Below are 17808 nucleotides of genomic sequence, written 5' to 3' on the forward strand. Positions count from 1 at the left end.
ATTGGAGAAACTCCGTTATCAAGCATTGGTGTTCTCTTTTGTGCCTTTTTATGTGTTTTCTTCTTCTTTTCACATGTGCACATTTATGTGTTAAGCTGCAATTTTATATGCAATTCTTTTCTATACATCTATAAGCGAAAACATCCTGGATCAAGTGGTATCAGAGCAGGGATTTTTAGATGTGAATTGCATGTTTGTATGCTAACAAGAGGCAGGCTTCAAAGAGGCAAAGGGAATCTAGAACCTTTCGATCCAGAGGCAGGGCATGCACCTCGAAGAAGAAACATGGCTGAAGAGGAAGCTCGTATTGAAGAGGAGCGCAATTTCAGAAAGACTTTCTATTCAATGGCAGAGAATATTAGTCAGCTGGTTATAAGATTAGAAAAAGCTGAAGAGAGGAATCCAGAAGGACAAGGTTCAACACATGGGAATGATGGAGAAGAACCCCCTCCTTCTCCTTCTCGTGGTGAAGGTTCTTCTTCCCCACACACCATAATCCGAGAAATCCAAAGGATGCATTGAAGAAATCTTTTTTTAAATTAGATGTTAAATTTGATCTTCCTGTGTTTAATGGTGAAAGTAATGTAGAAAAGCTTAACAATTGGATTAGACAGATTGAGGTTTATTGCAGGATTCAGCAAATCGTAGAAGATGAGGCAAAAATCTAGTTGGCCTCTCTACGGCTAGGTAGCACAGCTCTCGTTTGGTGGGAGAGTAAATTGCAGAGCAATAAAAATGTGGGTAAGCTCTTTTCCTCATGGTCTACTTTTACTTCTGCGTTAAAGGAACAATTTTATCCCTTAGGATATAAAGAGAAAGCTTTGATGAATTGGCAATATTTAAGGCAAGGAAAAGGGCAGGATGTTAAGAGTTTTATAGAGGAATTTAGGAAGCAAGCATTGAATTTGGGTATTTCATTAGATACACCTGAAGTTGTAACTAAGTATATTGGCTCACTGCATAGTTATATTTGACATTCATTATTGTTGTTTGAACCAACCACTATTGACGCAGCTAGTGTAAAAGCAATTCACATTGAGAACAAGGGTAGGAATGAAAGAGAGGACCAATCCAGAAAGCCACCGTTCAAACCTCCCAATGGCAAATCCAAAGAAAAATGGAAAGGGGAGGAAAAGAAAACAGTAGAAACCAAAGAGGGAGAGCGGCCTTATTGCAATCATTGCAAGAAAGAAGGCCAGATGAAGATCACTGTTGGAAGCAGCACCCAAAAAAACGGCCAAAGAAGTATGGAGGAAAGGGTAAGCATAAAACAGTGGTAGCAACACAGCAAGACCTTCGATCAGATTCAGGGGATGAAGCACTGGTCACAACAGTGGGAACAAAAGGTACCCTTACACCTCGGACCTGTTGATTCTAAAGCACAAGGAAGCACTAGTTCTGTAGATAAGTCCATTTCAAATGATAGGAAAAGAATTGAATTGTTTCATATCAGAGTTGTAGTAAATCATACCAAAGTAGAAACTCTGTTTGATACGGGGTCCCAAGAAAATTTAATTACAGAATCTCTGGTAAAGAAACTAGGCTTAGAAACAAAACCGCACCCAAAGCCTTACCCACTGGGATGGATACATGATAAAGCTAAATTGAATGTAACCCAATAGTGCAAGGTAAAATTTGTGATTTCTTCTAAGCTGGTAGATGAAGTAGAGATGGATGTTATACCACTGGACATTTGTGGCATGGTATTGGGGAGCCCCTACTTGTATGATATAAAAGATGTCTTTTTCTACCATGAGAATAAATACCACATCACTAAGGATGGGACAGAGTACATAGTGCAGGCTCATCAAAACAAAATTAACGCTAGCCTCATAAGCGCTGGGCAAATGAAACGGCTGGTGAACTCCAGTAAGGCATGCATGCTTATGGTCGTCAGGGAAAAGGAGGCCAAATTCACAGATGTGTTCCAAGGCTGCGTTGGAAATCATAAACAAGAATCGAAGGATTTAATTGCTGATTATAATGCATTGTTTTAGGAGACGCGGGGACTACCTCCCAAGAGGGAGATCCAACACGAGATCCACCTGTTTCATTATGCCCCTCAACAACACAAGGCTTTAAACCACTAATGCTCAATAATTTGTAGATTTAATGGATAGATGGAGAATATTGACTGTATCAGTAGATTGCATACATAAACATAAATGAATGACTAACTACAGGCAGTAAAAGAGAAAACTGACTGTATTGGTAGATGCATATATGACCACATATGAATGGTTAGCTACAGGTAGCAAAGAAGCTTTCAAGTCTAAGTTATCAAAGCATAGATAAGATAATAGTTATCTGGCCTTAGACACAAAGGAAACATGAACAAATTGTTCAAGTGCAAGCATAGAACAATAAAGAGAATGGATGTTGAACATATTATGGTAAAAGAAGCTTGTATTGCTAGAATAAAGATGAAGAGCTTGAAGGAAAAAAGTAGCAACAATCTCCAGAAGTTGAACCCTTGTTACATTTCACTAACAACTATTTATAGCTTGTTTACAATGCTCCTGAGCTCTCTAGAAGGCTCGGAGTCTTAATCTGCCTGATATGCATTGTTTAACTGATTTGATGCCCTCTAGGCAAGCATGGCCTGGCGGTTTTTTCTCCTTCTGACAAAGGAATAACGACTTCAAGATATTTTGGCTGCTTGTTGTGCTGTCTGGGAGTTCTCCTATGCTAGAGAGCTCCACGATCATTCTGTTTGTTCTATGGATGTGTTGCACTGTCTATTGATGCTTTTTGGCCTCTGTCCCTATCTCTCGGCCTCTGTTGGGTGGTGGAAAGGGTCTGCATGCCTTTGTTTTCTCTTTCAACTACAAATTGTGACTGTTTCTGTTATCAACAGAAAACATAGCCATACTGCGAAATCCCGCCATTCCCTGTCCTTTTCGGACTTCAAAAAGTCCTCAAAGATGGTTTATATCCTCTCGAGTCCACCCTTGTTGCTGTCGCAAGTCACAAGGAAGCCTTCCTTGTGTCATATTGTGAAATATGCATAAAACACTAAAAACATGTGAAATTGGCCTTAGGTGGACCTGAATATATATATATTTTGATTCCGGAAACCCATTGGGTCTGAGTTCCATCGCTACCGCACTACCTCAGGCTTCCTTCGTATTTCGTTATAACAACGAAAATACACCAAAATCATTGAATAAAGGCTTTCCTCGAACCTGAAATATTATAATATATCATTTTAGAACCCATCGGGTCCAGGGTATTATCGCTATCGGCATTGTCTAGGCTCCCTTTGTATTTTCTTATATAACAAAAATACATAAAAAAAATGAAAACTGCATGGGCACGGATCTCAAAATATATGAATTCTCATCTATGATTCCGTTGGGTCCGGCCCATCGGGACGCCCATCTATCTGTGCATAGGCTCCTCCTCTTGGTTGACACCAATAGTGATATTACAAGGCTATTGTGGAAACATCCCAAGTTGTGGGATGAACATCTCCCCTATATACAATATTCCTATAACCGAGTAGTGCATTCATCGACACAATGTTCACCCTTTGAGACATGCTCTGGCTACCTTCCAAAGGAACATTTAGACATGGTCTTTGTAAGGGACGATGGCTCTAGTGGATGTAATGATAAATACAAAGCTCAGTGGTTCATTCAGCGAGTCTAAATGATTCACCAAGCAGTGCAGAACAATTGGAAAAGAGTCAAGCCCGTTACAAGGCTCGACATGATAAACACCGAGTTGACCATCAATTCCAAGTGGGAGACAAGGCATGGTTCCACATTAGCAAAGACCAGATGAAGTGACAAGGAAAGAAGTTGCGGCCAATCTAGTATGGACCATTCACCATATTGGAGAAGATTGGGAATAATGCCTTTCGTCTTGACTTGCTGGTATATATGCAGATGTACTCAGTAGTGAATGTGGAGAACCTAAAGCTGTATGAACCACCTTTGATCATGGACACTAATGAGGTGGGCATAGTTCCTACCATTGATGATTTTGCACCTAAATATCTCGATGAGTTGCCCGAAGACATCATCCTCGACAGAAGAACCAGGACTTCATGGTGAGGAGATGTAGAATACCTTCGAGTTGGATTCAAGGGAATGCATCCCAGCAAGGCCAGATGGCTGGAGAAAGAGAAAGTGAGGGCACAATACCCTCACTTGCCAATTGACTAATGAAAAGCTTTTGGCGGTCCAAAAGCTCCTCAATGGGGAGGATTGATCCAGGTGGATCTTCAAATACAATGGCATGGAAAAACTCAGAAATCAAAGTGATCAGAATGAAGTAAACTTAGGACCAAAATGTAGATCTTGTCTTCCTGACTCCAACGGCACAAACGGTGCTTCAATCTGAGTCCGGATGATGAATTTATTGCAAAAGGAAGGGCTATTCAATCCTTAAGAAAAAAAGGAATTTCCTTTAAAAATGGGTCTTAAAGCCTTAAAGGCAAATCGCAATCGGAGGTTGCATGTGGGTGGACTTAAGGTTTAGGCCTTGGAACCCCGAATTGCCGATCTCCGATCAGATCTGATTGGCGAATCAGAGGCAATTGTAATTGGTGGTCATATTTATATATAAATGGTATATCGGTAATCGGGCAGTGCGATCAACGATTAATCAGATCGGCGGAACCTCTAGCAGACCCCGGGGCGACATATGTGGGATTTGCCGATGCAATCGGCCGATGTTGATATCGGCGATTGGCGATCGGCGGTCAGTCTTTCCCGAGTACCAGGACAGGGACACAATGATATGCTGATTCGCGATCTCCACGTGGACCCGATATAGATTATATGTCTGATTTAATAATATTTGAAATCCGGGTGAACGGGTTTTGGTGGATTTCTTAGTGTTTTCAGGATTTTTGGAAGTTTTATCATTTTAAACGATAAGAGGCCATTTACAAGAATGGTTGCATCTGCCGATACTTCCACTCTACCAACCTCTCTTATTAACCAGGCAAGCCCCGATTTAAAGGGGATCTTGTCCGAAAATCCATTATAAAAGGGATCAAGTGAAGAGCACAGGAGGAGGAATTTTTATGGTTGTAGCATGATGTTCCGTAGAGGCCGAGAGCATCTATTGATCTGTTTTGAATAGTTACACGATTCCAGTCCCTTCTACAGCTGCAAGAAGCTTTGGCGCTGCATACCACTCCATCTTAGGTAGTCATTTCATATCCATCAGGAAGATTGGAGGTATAAGCCTCTTTATGGATAGATTGATGAATGTAATTCTGTTTATTCATGCCATTTAATAAGAAAGGCCTCCCCATTGTTGAGCTAGGCCCGGAGATGTCCAAATTGGACGAACTCCGTTATTAAGCCTTGGTGTTCTCCTTTGTGCCTTTTTATGTGTGTTTCTTCTTCTTTTCACATGTGCACATTTATTTGTTAAGCTGCAATTTTATATGCAATTCTTTTCTATACATCTATAAGCGAAAAAATCCGAGATCAAACACCAACTGATATGGAGGATGATCTGACACAACCTCCCGGGTTTGAGCATTGGATTCAACATTTCTTTCCATAAATTCATGGGAATGCATTCTTCTATTTTGGTTGCAGTTTGGTTCGTTCTGCTTGCATAAAGTTAAAATCATAATGCCAAAATGAAACATATAAAAAATGATGACTTACTAACTTTTTGAGAGAAAACACATACATTTTCTAGCCCAACATGCCCACCTAGATCAACTTGATGAACTAACAAAGGTTGCCTTGTTTTTTAATTTAATTCTCAACCACAGTTCACTCCAATATTTCTCTACAAAAAAAAATGATTAAAAGATGAATCTAACAATTTCCAAACACATATTCAAATGCAAAAATCGTAGAAAAATAAATCTAGTTGCACGACTTGTCCTATCCAACAAGAGGGACTCTCCATAGACTCTCTATGAATAGTAAAATTGACTACACACTTGCTTCCAGACATGCTTTTTCTGACATTCACAACTTGTTTTCGCAAATTGTCAACCACTTGAGCAAGCATAGTATTATTAGCAAAAACCTCATATGGCCAAAACCTATCTCAACGAATACATAAACTTTCAGTTCCTTATACCTCTGTCTCTCCACCAATATTCCTTCCAACATTTCTCTACAAAACCAATGAAAGAACAAAAAAAAAGAACAAGTAATATATTCCATTCACATGTAAAAATCCTATCGAAACAAAAAACTGCTTGACGCACATGTTCTCTTCTAAGAGACCCAACACGAATAGAATCCATTGGAGTCATGATATTCACTATATAGTGTTGGAACGAATGCCCAACCCAACAATGCCAGAAGATTGGCCGAAATTCCCTGCAGTGTCACCCACCATATTTTTTCCACCAATAGAACCTGATGCTGTAAATTGCTCACCCCCACAAATATTCCCCTATTCCAATATTCCATTTCTTTCATTCTCCGTAGAAGAACCATCGTTCTCACCTGCACCAACACTTTCTTTGAAAACACAACATTGGAAAAAAACACAACAATAAGAAATTTTCGCTTCCCTAGACAAATGTTAACATGTTCAAAATTCACACAAAGGAACAATTTCAAGCAAATATTATTCCCATCATACTACTGATATTCCCGTACATACCATCTTTCACTCCATCATGTTGACGAATTATCAATGTTCTTTTCTTTTTCTGGTACGCAGCGCTTTTGCATGCATTTATTTCATCCTTGTTCTGTTGATACCATTGCCGACGATATTCAATAGCTCTCTCATGTGAACCAGGTGACTGAGCTCTTTTCGAACCACGGTTTCTTGTTCCTTCAGTTGACATTCCTACACCAGATTTCAACTCAATTTTAATTTCACTTTTCAATCTTCTTTCCCATCCCACATGCTCAACAAGTATAACCATTTAAGCATAGACACCTTACAGAAGAAATAAAATTCAATACTAAATAAACTTTAAATACTTAAAATCATACTAACATATTAAAAAAACATCCATATATATAAACAACATCTCTATCATGGAAAATCACACAAAACCACCAATTCCGCGATCTCATATAACCAATAAGGAATCACTCTACACAATCCAAATATACACAACATAGAAAAATAACACTCAATCACCATGAAAAAATCCCATAGTCGGGTTATCCTCTCCCCCCCCCCCCCACTATTCCTCCCACCCCTCTTGTCTTCCGACCTGCTTCATCATAGTCGGGGTAGGCTCTCTCCTACCCCTGGCTATTTGTCCCCAACTGTCCTGACCTTCGTTGATATAGTCAGGGTTAGATCTCCCCTCCCCATGCTATTCCTCCCCATCAATCCCAACCTACTACCTTAGTAGGCATAGTCTGGGTTGGCTCTCTCCTCCCCTCGCTATTCCTCCCCACTCAACTCGACCTCAGACTTCCAACCTCAAGTTCATAGGCTGACTTCACACCCACCCCATTTCCAATAAACCATCGAGCTTTCCACCCTAGCAACCATCTAGGTTTCGCCACGCATGCCATTCTTTTCTGACCAAGGACCACCCTCACTCATCATACCAACCAACCAACAGTCGCCACATGTACCATTCTTTGCGTCCAAGGATCACCCTCACCCGTTACAACAACCAACCAACATTAGACACACGCACCATCATTTCCAACCAACGATGGCCCTCGGCCGACACACAAACCAACCACCAATCGCTACACATACCATCCTTTTTTACCAACGATATCCCTAAACCGCCATACTAATCAACCAGTGCTCAATATGCGCAAGTTTTAGCTCTTAGGGGAGCCGCAAGCCTCACCCAATCTACGCTATAAACCTAAATTGTTTCTCTCTCAGGCCCATCCAACTCACTCTCTACCTTCATCATGAATTGATAAAGGGATCCCTTCCCTCCCTTGCTGAATGCATTAGATGAAAGTCCTCATCCTCGCTCTCGAAACAAGTCTCACCTCTAGATCCACCATGTCAAGTTGGTTTCCTCGACCATGGCTCTACATAAGAGTTCCCAGAATCTCACCCCTACTTTTTTCCAAGATGTTTCACTATTTCAAACATTCTCCAATGCTACTCCTCCTAAGCTTCGACCCTACAATCGTTAATGTTATTCAACCCCTTCTTCTTTCCACCAACTTAGATGGGGAATTACACACATGGCATATTCGAGGCTCCAACGCTCATTCTTCCCCACGAGTTTGGTTTACACTCCTTAAGGGGTTACACTTCTCCTCGTACAAGTTGTTGCTACATGCACTATTTTGGGGTAAGGAAGTAACTGCATGCTATTGTGCAGAACCTTCCACTCCCTAGACCACAAGTTGAAGATGCTAGTGGCATATATCCAGCCTCTTGAAAATGCAAGGCTGGAAAAGCCTTCCTTCAAGTGCCTTGAGGCACCATCATAGGAAGAAGAAGAAATAACTTCATCAACACGTGCACCATCCCCTCTCTACCCCAGAACCACAAACATAAACATCCGATAAGAACATCTAGACCCCTCCCATACAAGAACTTTACATGTAATCTTTCACATTAATAAATGGGTCTCTGAGACCTATGTATTCAATTATCTGTTGCTTTTCACTAAAGTTATCTTTTTAAAAATAAATGGCGTTGAGCTGAGAGTTACCACTTTCCCTTTACTTGTGTTCTCATGATTTGTAGTTGTTCATTGTTCAACTAGTTCCACATTCTCCCACCGGGAAACAAACTTCACACACATGCTAATTCAAAAAAAAAGTTTGGTAAATTTATCACCAATACTTATTTCATTGTTTTGCTTCACAATTGTACAAACATTTGTTGCAATAAAAAAACATTTACTTTTAAAATATCCATAACTAAGATACAACACAAAAAAAAATGAGAAAACATAATACAAATACATTATATATTATATAGTAAACGACTCCACACAATCCACCAATGCATTGCAAAAAATTATCATTTAACTGCATTCTCTAAGCTGCAAAATTGTAGATCAATACAACTAATGTCCAAAAAAAATTATGGAAATTTCACATGGAAATGTTTCCACCAAGCACTCCAAATTTGTATCTAAGTCATATTGAAAACATCACCTCAATTAAACAAACACTGCAGATGCAAAAATACCATAAAAAAACTCCATCAAGCCTCAAACGCTAAACAAGGCTATCTAGAGGTAACAGTGGAATATCCCCAATTGAATCTGTGTTTGGATGAAACAATAAAACATTTCCATCTTCAATAACATCATTCAAACCTTCAACCAAATCCACATGGAACCTGTATCTTTCTGATAGCGAGATAGCATCTTGTGATGCAGGTAAATTCTAATTGTGGACACAAATAATTCCTCTAGCCCGAGAGAGCGGGTCTAGTCACAAACAGACAATCTATGGAAGATTTCCTTAGGCTAGAATCAATTAAGAGGGCCTACCTCTTATAACGGTATTCCAATTGGTGATGATCTTGCTTCCTTGCTCCAGCTATCTTTCGTTTCCTTCCTTCGCACACCTGAAACAAGAAAACAACAACAAAAAACAAATGCAATAGCATACAATATTGTATTCAGGCTACTGAAGAGGTCAAGAAACATTAAGCCATAAATATATGAGATGACATTTCATGTAGGAAATCAATCGATAGTTGCATCTATATTAGTTCAAGAAGAGATTACAACTGAATTCTTGACGTTGTTGTTCTCCTTCGACATATCTGAGTTCCCACACTTCTGCTAGCATCTCATGGATAGCCTCAACAATGGTAGTCTCAAGGTTCTTCCCTCTAGTCTTCACACCAAACCAAACTCACAATTCTCCCTTAAACACAAACTAGAAAGCTACAAACTATGGGTAGCTTGTTGACTACTCCAAAATCAAAACTTTAGCCAGAACTTAATTAGGACTAAAAGCTAACACTAAATTTTGCTTTGGAAAGAGAGAGGTTTATATAGTTGGGATGGAGGGGAGCTGGTTCCTCTTCTCATGGCATAAGGCCTTATCACTTGGATTAGTTCCATCCTAATAGGGGAAAGGAGCCCAAACTGATCTCTTCGACTCCATGTGGACTAACCATTTACCAAACTTCTGTTACAAAACTACTAGATCTAGAAACTTTGGCTCCATATTTAAAAAACTTTCCAAAAGAGGATTGGCGCAACTAAGAAAGGGCTCAATCGATTCGACTGGCGCTAGGGACAGTTGTAAACCCTACATATCGGGGTGAGGAGGACATGGGTCATTAGCGTCGATCTTGTAAACTGGGATAAACAAAAGATTTTTGGGAAATGATGCAAAAGGGAACTATTTTGCTCATGAAGAGGGACACAATGGGAGTTTCTTCATGATAGGAAAGCATGTTGGGAATACTATAGAGGTCCTCCAGGATCGTGGATGGAGAGTACAGGGACAGTGACAAAATGTTGTGTAATCGATGCCCCCTAAAGCATGAAGGTCGAACTAGAGTGAGGAGTGAAATGATTTACAAGTGAGTGTGTGGAAACGGAGTTCGCCATCGGAGAACCTACAAGCAAGCATCGATACATATACATCACTGAAAACTCTGAGTAATAATACATGAATCGTGGTATGGACACATCCATCCAGAGAATGATCATGTAAATGGATCCAAGGCATGGGTGCAACCATCCAGCAGAAAGGATCATAACGAAACCAAGGTATGGTCGCAGCCATCCAATAATGAGAAGGATAACATATAACAGCTCATGGTATGGTCGCAGCCATCCATGTGAAAGAGACATGTATATCAACATGATCATGTCACATCACCTTGTAACCTAGACTTAATGTAATCTTAGCCCAAGTTATTGCACTCCAAATGACCTGATCAAAGTACAAACCCCAACATGCGAATGATCGTGTTGAAGTCGAACATGCTAAGAAGTCACTTGATTACCGATAAATGAGGTGAACTGTTAACAAGCGCGAGAGAAACCACCAATAATGACAATGGCTCTTAGGGTACCGGTAGCACAGTTCACTGAATGTAAATAAAGGAACTGATGTCGAACACCCGTGAAATAACTCGATCGAAAACCAATGATGTGAACTTGTTGTCGAGTTAGAATAACTTTCCATTTGGGCATGCAAGCTCTAAGGTATTGGAAGGGAGTCTCTCGACCAACTTCCTGGATAATGAGTTGAAGTCGACAAGAAGCGACTGTGTCAAAGGAAGGCCATGATGTATCCCACATCATCGACTTGAGACAAAGGGATGCAAATGATTTCAGATGATACAAAGGATCATGAGTAAGTGTAACTGTAGAGGGACTAACTCTTGAATATATTTGCAACATGATTCCGGAGATTGGAAGCTTTGGGATCCATAGGAGCAGTGGTCATGACGACGTGGCAGAGATCAAATGGAAGGAAAAAATGGATGGCCCAACCAAGGAAGGTCAATGATGAAAAGGAGGATATCCCAAGCCGACATGAAACAGATAGTGTCATGTTTAAGAGTGAGTTGCCGACACGGTTGATTGAATTTCCAAAATTTTCCCCACCATTTCTGGCAGGTACCCCAATTATTTGTTATCGCAAGCTTGAAGGGGATAGCATATGCTTGCACTGTAAGTTCATCCTTCGAACGAATCCAACCTAGTAAGTTTAATGAGCCCTAGGAAGGAGAAGCTCATGTTCGTCATGGTGACGAATCCGATGTCGTTTAATGTTTTAACGAGTCTGACAAAGGTGTAACTCAGTATCTTTTTCATGTTTAGAGAGTTTGAAAAAGACACGGAAAAGAAAACTCCACATGGTCCCTTTTCATATATTTGTGTCTCTCGAGCCCGAAAAGGTAGAAAACAATACTTGAGAGAAACGCTTGACCATTTCAGTCAAGGAGTACCTTTTTCGTAAATAGTTTATCCCTACTCGAAAAAAGAGGTAAACGTATACTAGGTAAACGAAGTTTCACATTCGTTAATGAGTTCAAAATGACAAGAAATCGGAAATCTTTTCGTGTTTAAAAGGTCGAAAAAGAGCTGAAAGCAGACCTCCCATTTTATTTGCTTTAACGAGTCAAAAGGGAAAATACTCGGCGATCTTTTCATCTTTTATGAGACAGAAAAGAGCTTAAAGGTGACTCGAGTACCATCTAAGCATAGTACTTTTTCAAATAAAGTCCATTGTGGGGCTTGTCTAAAATATTGCCCTCATAATCAATGAGCTCATAGGCCCCTTTTTGTAATACACATTTAACAATGTAGGGCCCATGCCACATGGGTTCGAACTTGCATGCCCCCAACATATCATTAGCCTGATCGTACAGAGGAACCAAATCATCCTCAGAAAAGGCTTGAGGAGAGACATACTAATCAAAGTGGGATTTGACCCATTTTTTCTGTGCTTCAATAACCAAAGAAGCAAGACGGCGAGTCTCGTCCAGTCGTTATAAATACAAGAGACGCTCTTCTTGAGGTGAGGTCTTGGGGAGAAGTTCGACAACCAGCTTGAGGGATGGAATTTCACATTCAATCGATAATGTTGCTTCCAGATCGTAGACTAGCTGGAATGGTGTGAATCCAGTTGCATCTTTGGATGAGATTTGGTAAGCCCACAGAGATGAGAAGAGCATGAGATTCCAATTCGATTTGTGCATCCCAATGGTGCGCTGAAGCATCGTGACCAAAACTTTGTTCACAGCTTCAACTTGGCAGTTGGCCTAAGGGTAGTACGGAGTTGAGCCATTGTGGTGCAATCCCAAAGTATAGGTCACCTCATCCAACATGTAATCTCGAAAACGGCAGCCATGGTTGGTGACAATGGCCCGAGGCACTCCAAACTTATAAATAACGTGATTGAATAGAAATTGAGTTGCTTTCTTACCATCTACAGAGTATGTAGGCATCACTTCGGCCCATTTGGTGAAATAATCCACAACAACGATAGTATAGTCATTCCCCCCAGCTGAACGATGGTTACATGTCATATAGTCGATGCCCCATTTGGCAAAAGGACCAACGATAATAATGGGGTGTAGGTGAGCGGGCGGGGCTCTCATTTTTTGCTGGTAAATTTGGCACTCATGGCATTTGCGAACAGCAAGGATGCAATCCTTGAAGATGGAGGGCCAGAAGTAACCAGCGCGAAGTATTTTTTGAGCAGTAGCATATCCAGATATATGACCGCCACATGCCCCGGAATGGCAATCATTCAAAAATCTCTCTGACTCCTCGAAAGTAAGACATCGACAAAGGACTGAATCGACATTGACGTGCTATAAAGTATCTCTAATAATACGATAGGGTTGGAATTGATGGAGAATGTGTCAACGATCATCCTTAGTCAATGCAGACTGGAATGTGGATGTTTGGAGATACACGATGATATCACTGTACCACAGGTTCAGGGTGCTAATAAGGAAAAGAGCGTCTAGGAGCTTCTCAGCAGCACCAACAGGAAGGGACGCAGAAGGAAGGGAGCAAATTAACTTAGCGAAAACCAGTGATTTCTTAGATTTGGTAGTAGTAAACACCAAATCCAATTCTTGGAGGATAACAATCCACTTCAAATATTTTCCCCCTAGCAACTAACGAGTCAAGATGTAGGTCATGGGGTTGCATTTTAAAATCAGAGTGGTAGTGCGTAAGATAATGTAGTACCGAAAGCATTGAACATCTTGTACGGAAGTAGAAGCCAACTTCTCGATGTGAGCATGACGCATCTCAGTGTTAAGGAGATTGCGACTGAGGTAATAAATAACATGTCCATTTCCTTCGTCGTCGTCCTGTACCAAACCATGGTGATAGTACTACAGGCTGTAGCTAGATAAAGTAAATAATTGTGATGATAGTTCGGGGGATGCAACAAAGGAGCATTGATGAGGACAGTCTTCAGATCATCAAAAGACTTTTGAGTAACCTCATCCTAGACAAACGGGGTTCCTTGCTTAAGCAACCAGTTGAACCGGAAGCTAGCTCAACATAGCTTGGTACAAAACAACGGAGGAAATTTGCTTTTCCCTGCAGACTCTACAGTTGGTGCAACGAAGATGGAGGGGGTAAATTAACTATGGCCTCGACTTTAAGGGGATCAAGGCGAATGCCTGCCTTAGAGACAATAAGGACAAGGAGTCATCTTGATTCGACGTAGAAGACACACTTATGCAGATTGAGTCGAATGTTGTAGTGTCGACAGTGAAGAAAAATTTGCCAGAGATGATCAAAATGATCGCGACGCTTACGAGAATGAGCGAGAAGGTCATCCAAGTAAGGCTAAATGATGTTGCGGATATCGTGGAATGCAGAAGACATCACTCTCTGAAATGTAGCCCCAGTATTATTAAGGCCAAAGGGAAGCTTTTTGTATGTGAAAATACCCCATGGATAGATGAAGGTTGTCTTATCTTGATCAGCCGGTGCAATGTTGATCTAGCTGTAGCCAGAAAAACTATTCATGAAAGAAAATAACTCACTCCCAGCACATTCATCAATGATTTGATTAATGAAGGGAGTCGGGTAGTTGTCCTTTGGATAGGCATGATTGAGATAATGGTAATCAATGCAAATGTGGATTATGCCTTACTTCTTTGTCACCGGTACAATGTTTGACACCCAATCTGTAAGAGGGATTGGATAAATGAATCCAACTTTGAAATTTTTTTCAATTTCACCCTTGATGGCAGCCGCTTTTCTAGGGTGCACTGGGCAAAGCCGTTGGCGAACATGCTTCGCATGAGGATAAGTCAATATCTCTTACACGACTATACTTGGGCCAATGCTGGGAATTTCTTCATATGACCATACGAAAACATCCTGGAACTCTTGGAACAGATGAGTATAGAGCTTGATCTCGTTGGGAGAACAAGCTACCCCGATATGGATATTTTCAATGATACCAGGCTTGACAGAAATATCAATTGGCATTGTTTGGGTAATATTACCCATGTTCCCTTCCAACCAAACTTCATGAGTCATGATCGGTGTTTGAAGTGGTAGGGAAGGGAATCAAGAAGAGAACTCCTCGAGATAGGTAGAAAGGACTGTCGGGCTAGGAAAGAACGAGGAATGATGATGAGTATCGTTCCAAGGTACTTCTTCTAGAGACATTTCTTCCATGATACTCTCGTTAGAAAGAAAAGTCTCGGCTAAGGGATCAGAAGACTCTGAAGCACCAAGCCACAGGGATTGAGAATACGCATCAAGAGACGAACTCGAAACAGGATGATCAGAGGACACCGAAGATGAAGCTGAAACAATTTCCCCATAATTTATTTCGGTGGGACTTAACGGCATTACCTCGCCCCATGTGTCAAAAATATCTGGGGAGGGAATGACCTAATGATCAGACTTGATAGAAATCATGTTAACAGAGGAAACATGAGGAGGTGGGAGCGGAAAGATACCCATCAGAGTAGGATATTTAAAGAGTCCTACCCCCACACTCTCATAAGGAGCATCGATGTGCTTGACATACGGAACATTGCCATCCAAGGAGGAAGAGGCAAAGAAGGACAGTTGGTCAACTGTGACTATTTTCCCTTGATGGGGAAAACGAATCACGTGGAACAAGGAGGAGGCTACAACATACATGGCATGGGTCCAACTTCATTCGAGTAGAAGATTATAATTGAGATTAGCGTCAACAATCTCTACCTTGACATGCATTATCTTGCCCTCCAAATTAATGGAAAAGTTTGGTAAGACACCGAATGGTCGCGAATTGCACCTGTCAAAAGATTCCAAAGTGTTAGGGGACTAGTTCAAAGTAGGAGAACCAATTACCTTCCAACAAGAAATAGACATGATGCAAGTGGAAGCACCTTCATCAATGACAGTTCTGTGAATGGTTCTACCATTGATGATGACCTAAATGAGAAAGGAAATCTGCTGAGGAAGACACTGAACGTGGCTTTCTATATCAAAACATATAAGACTGGAATTAGCAAGATCAATACCCTTAATAGATGACAGTAATGATTTTCATTAAGACAGACAACTTTGAAGTACCTTGAGGGTAGATATAGCCGATGGTGCCTGATCCAAATCCTCAACAATATTATAGTGCTCAACGAAGCAAGCATTATGATTGTACGAGGACTTTCGCAACACACCTCAAGAAGTTGGTCGAATGGCAGAATTAGGGTTAGGTCACTCTATATAAGGAGGAAGAGAACTTGACAGGGCAGAAGAAGAAGGGGAAGCTTCTTTTTCTTTCCCTGCTGTTGGGGGAGTTTGATAATCTTTTGATCTAGTAGCCACATTAATGGGCATACTCATCATAAACACTTGTGAACCTGAGGAAGCAGATGATTGAGGCTGGTCTACCATTTGGGTTTGTTGGGACAGAAATGGCTCTTTTAGGACAGCTGGGGTCCCTTTGAGAAAATGACTAACTTCGGATCGTCTGGGACAATCCTTAGTATAGTGGTCCTCCTCACAAATGAGGCACAGATACTTAGGCTTCCGTTGGGAAGCATCACCAGTAGACGACTTAGGAGGACCCTGTTTTGGGGCATCAACTTTAGCTTTGCCTTTGCCTTTCTTCTTAGCTTTCGAGGATTTTTCTGCTGTGGTAGACTGAACAGTGTGGACCTCTGAGGTTTTACCAGGGCTAGGTGGATTCTGAGAGGGATTATTGGAAGCAGTGTTTGAGGCCGACTTCTATTTGGAAGAAGATTTTGCAGGGACCTGGGATACTGAACCAATTACTCCATCAACAGGAGGTGTAGCTTATGACTTTGATGTCGTCGGATCAAATGACGGCCGTAGAGAATCGGGTAATAACTCATACAAAGTGCCAGACTAAGAGGAAATCAGATCTAAGTGCTGGGCATGAGCAATGGCTTGCTCCTTTGTGACGCACCCACCCATACTGATATTGCAAGAAATTGGAGCGACGAACGATTTGGTGAACCATTCAGTCAGTAACCAATCAACAATCTCAAATTTGATCAGGTGACGCCTACATCTCCATTCATGAATGTGATCGGAAATGTTGGTCACAGTATTTTGCTTGAGTAATGTAAGCAAATAGTTGTTGGTTTCATAGCGAACCAACAATTGGAAATGTGTGAGGAAAGCCATGGCTAAAGAGTTGAAGTCATAATAAGTACTTTGAGGGAGCTCGATGTATCACTTGGCTGCAACGCCTATGAGAGTTCGTTGGAAAAGATAGAGACGATTAGAATCGTCAACGTAAGAATTTGAAGAGCACCAGAGGTGATATGTCATCACATGGGCTTGCGGATCTTCTTTTTATTTCCCATCGAACTTTGGACAATCGCTCCAGATCTTGGATGGGACTGGAGGCCAATAGGGCGAATGAAGAATTGGATCATTCATGAGTCGATACACATCTATAAACTCTAGTGTAGCCAAGAATGAAAATTGAGTATTGAAAGGCATTGGAGGTCAATAAGCGGATTCAACTGGAGGAGCCCATCCCTACTAGTAAGGATTTTGTCCCCATAGTGGAAGGTTCTATCCATAGGGCATTTTATTTCCCCCCCACTATAGGTTACGTTGCCCGTAGGGTGGATTTTGACCTTAAAAGCCTTGAAATTGCCTAGTTGATGATCCTCATCATTGGGTAATTATATGGTCCTTAAGCCACCTCCTAGCTTAGTCAAACCAACTATTCTCACAACTTATTGCATACTTTTGATTATATTTTTCTTATGAGATGAGTTAGAGTTGTATATTTTTCTTTGTGGTCTAATTTGCATGTAATGAAGGATTAAAAAGCAAGGAATTTTAGCAAAGATTTTGGTCAAAACTTGAATGGGACAAGGGAGAGGAATTATAGGAGGGAAATCCTCCTCATTTACTACCCCTCCATTTGAATATTCCTCCATCAGCTCGGAGTGCAACCAACGAAATCATGAGGAATAGAAGGCAGTCGA

Source organism: Pinus tabuliformis, chromosome J, assembly GCF_031772625.1.
Source record: "Pinus tabuliformis cultivar Carrire ecotype Pingquan chromosome J, CPIR1, whole genome shotgun sequence".
NCBI lineage: Eukaryota > Viridiplantae > Streptophyta > Pinopsida > Pinales > Pinaceae > Pinus > Pinus tabuliformis.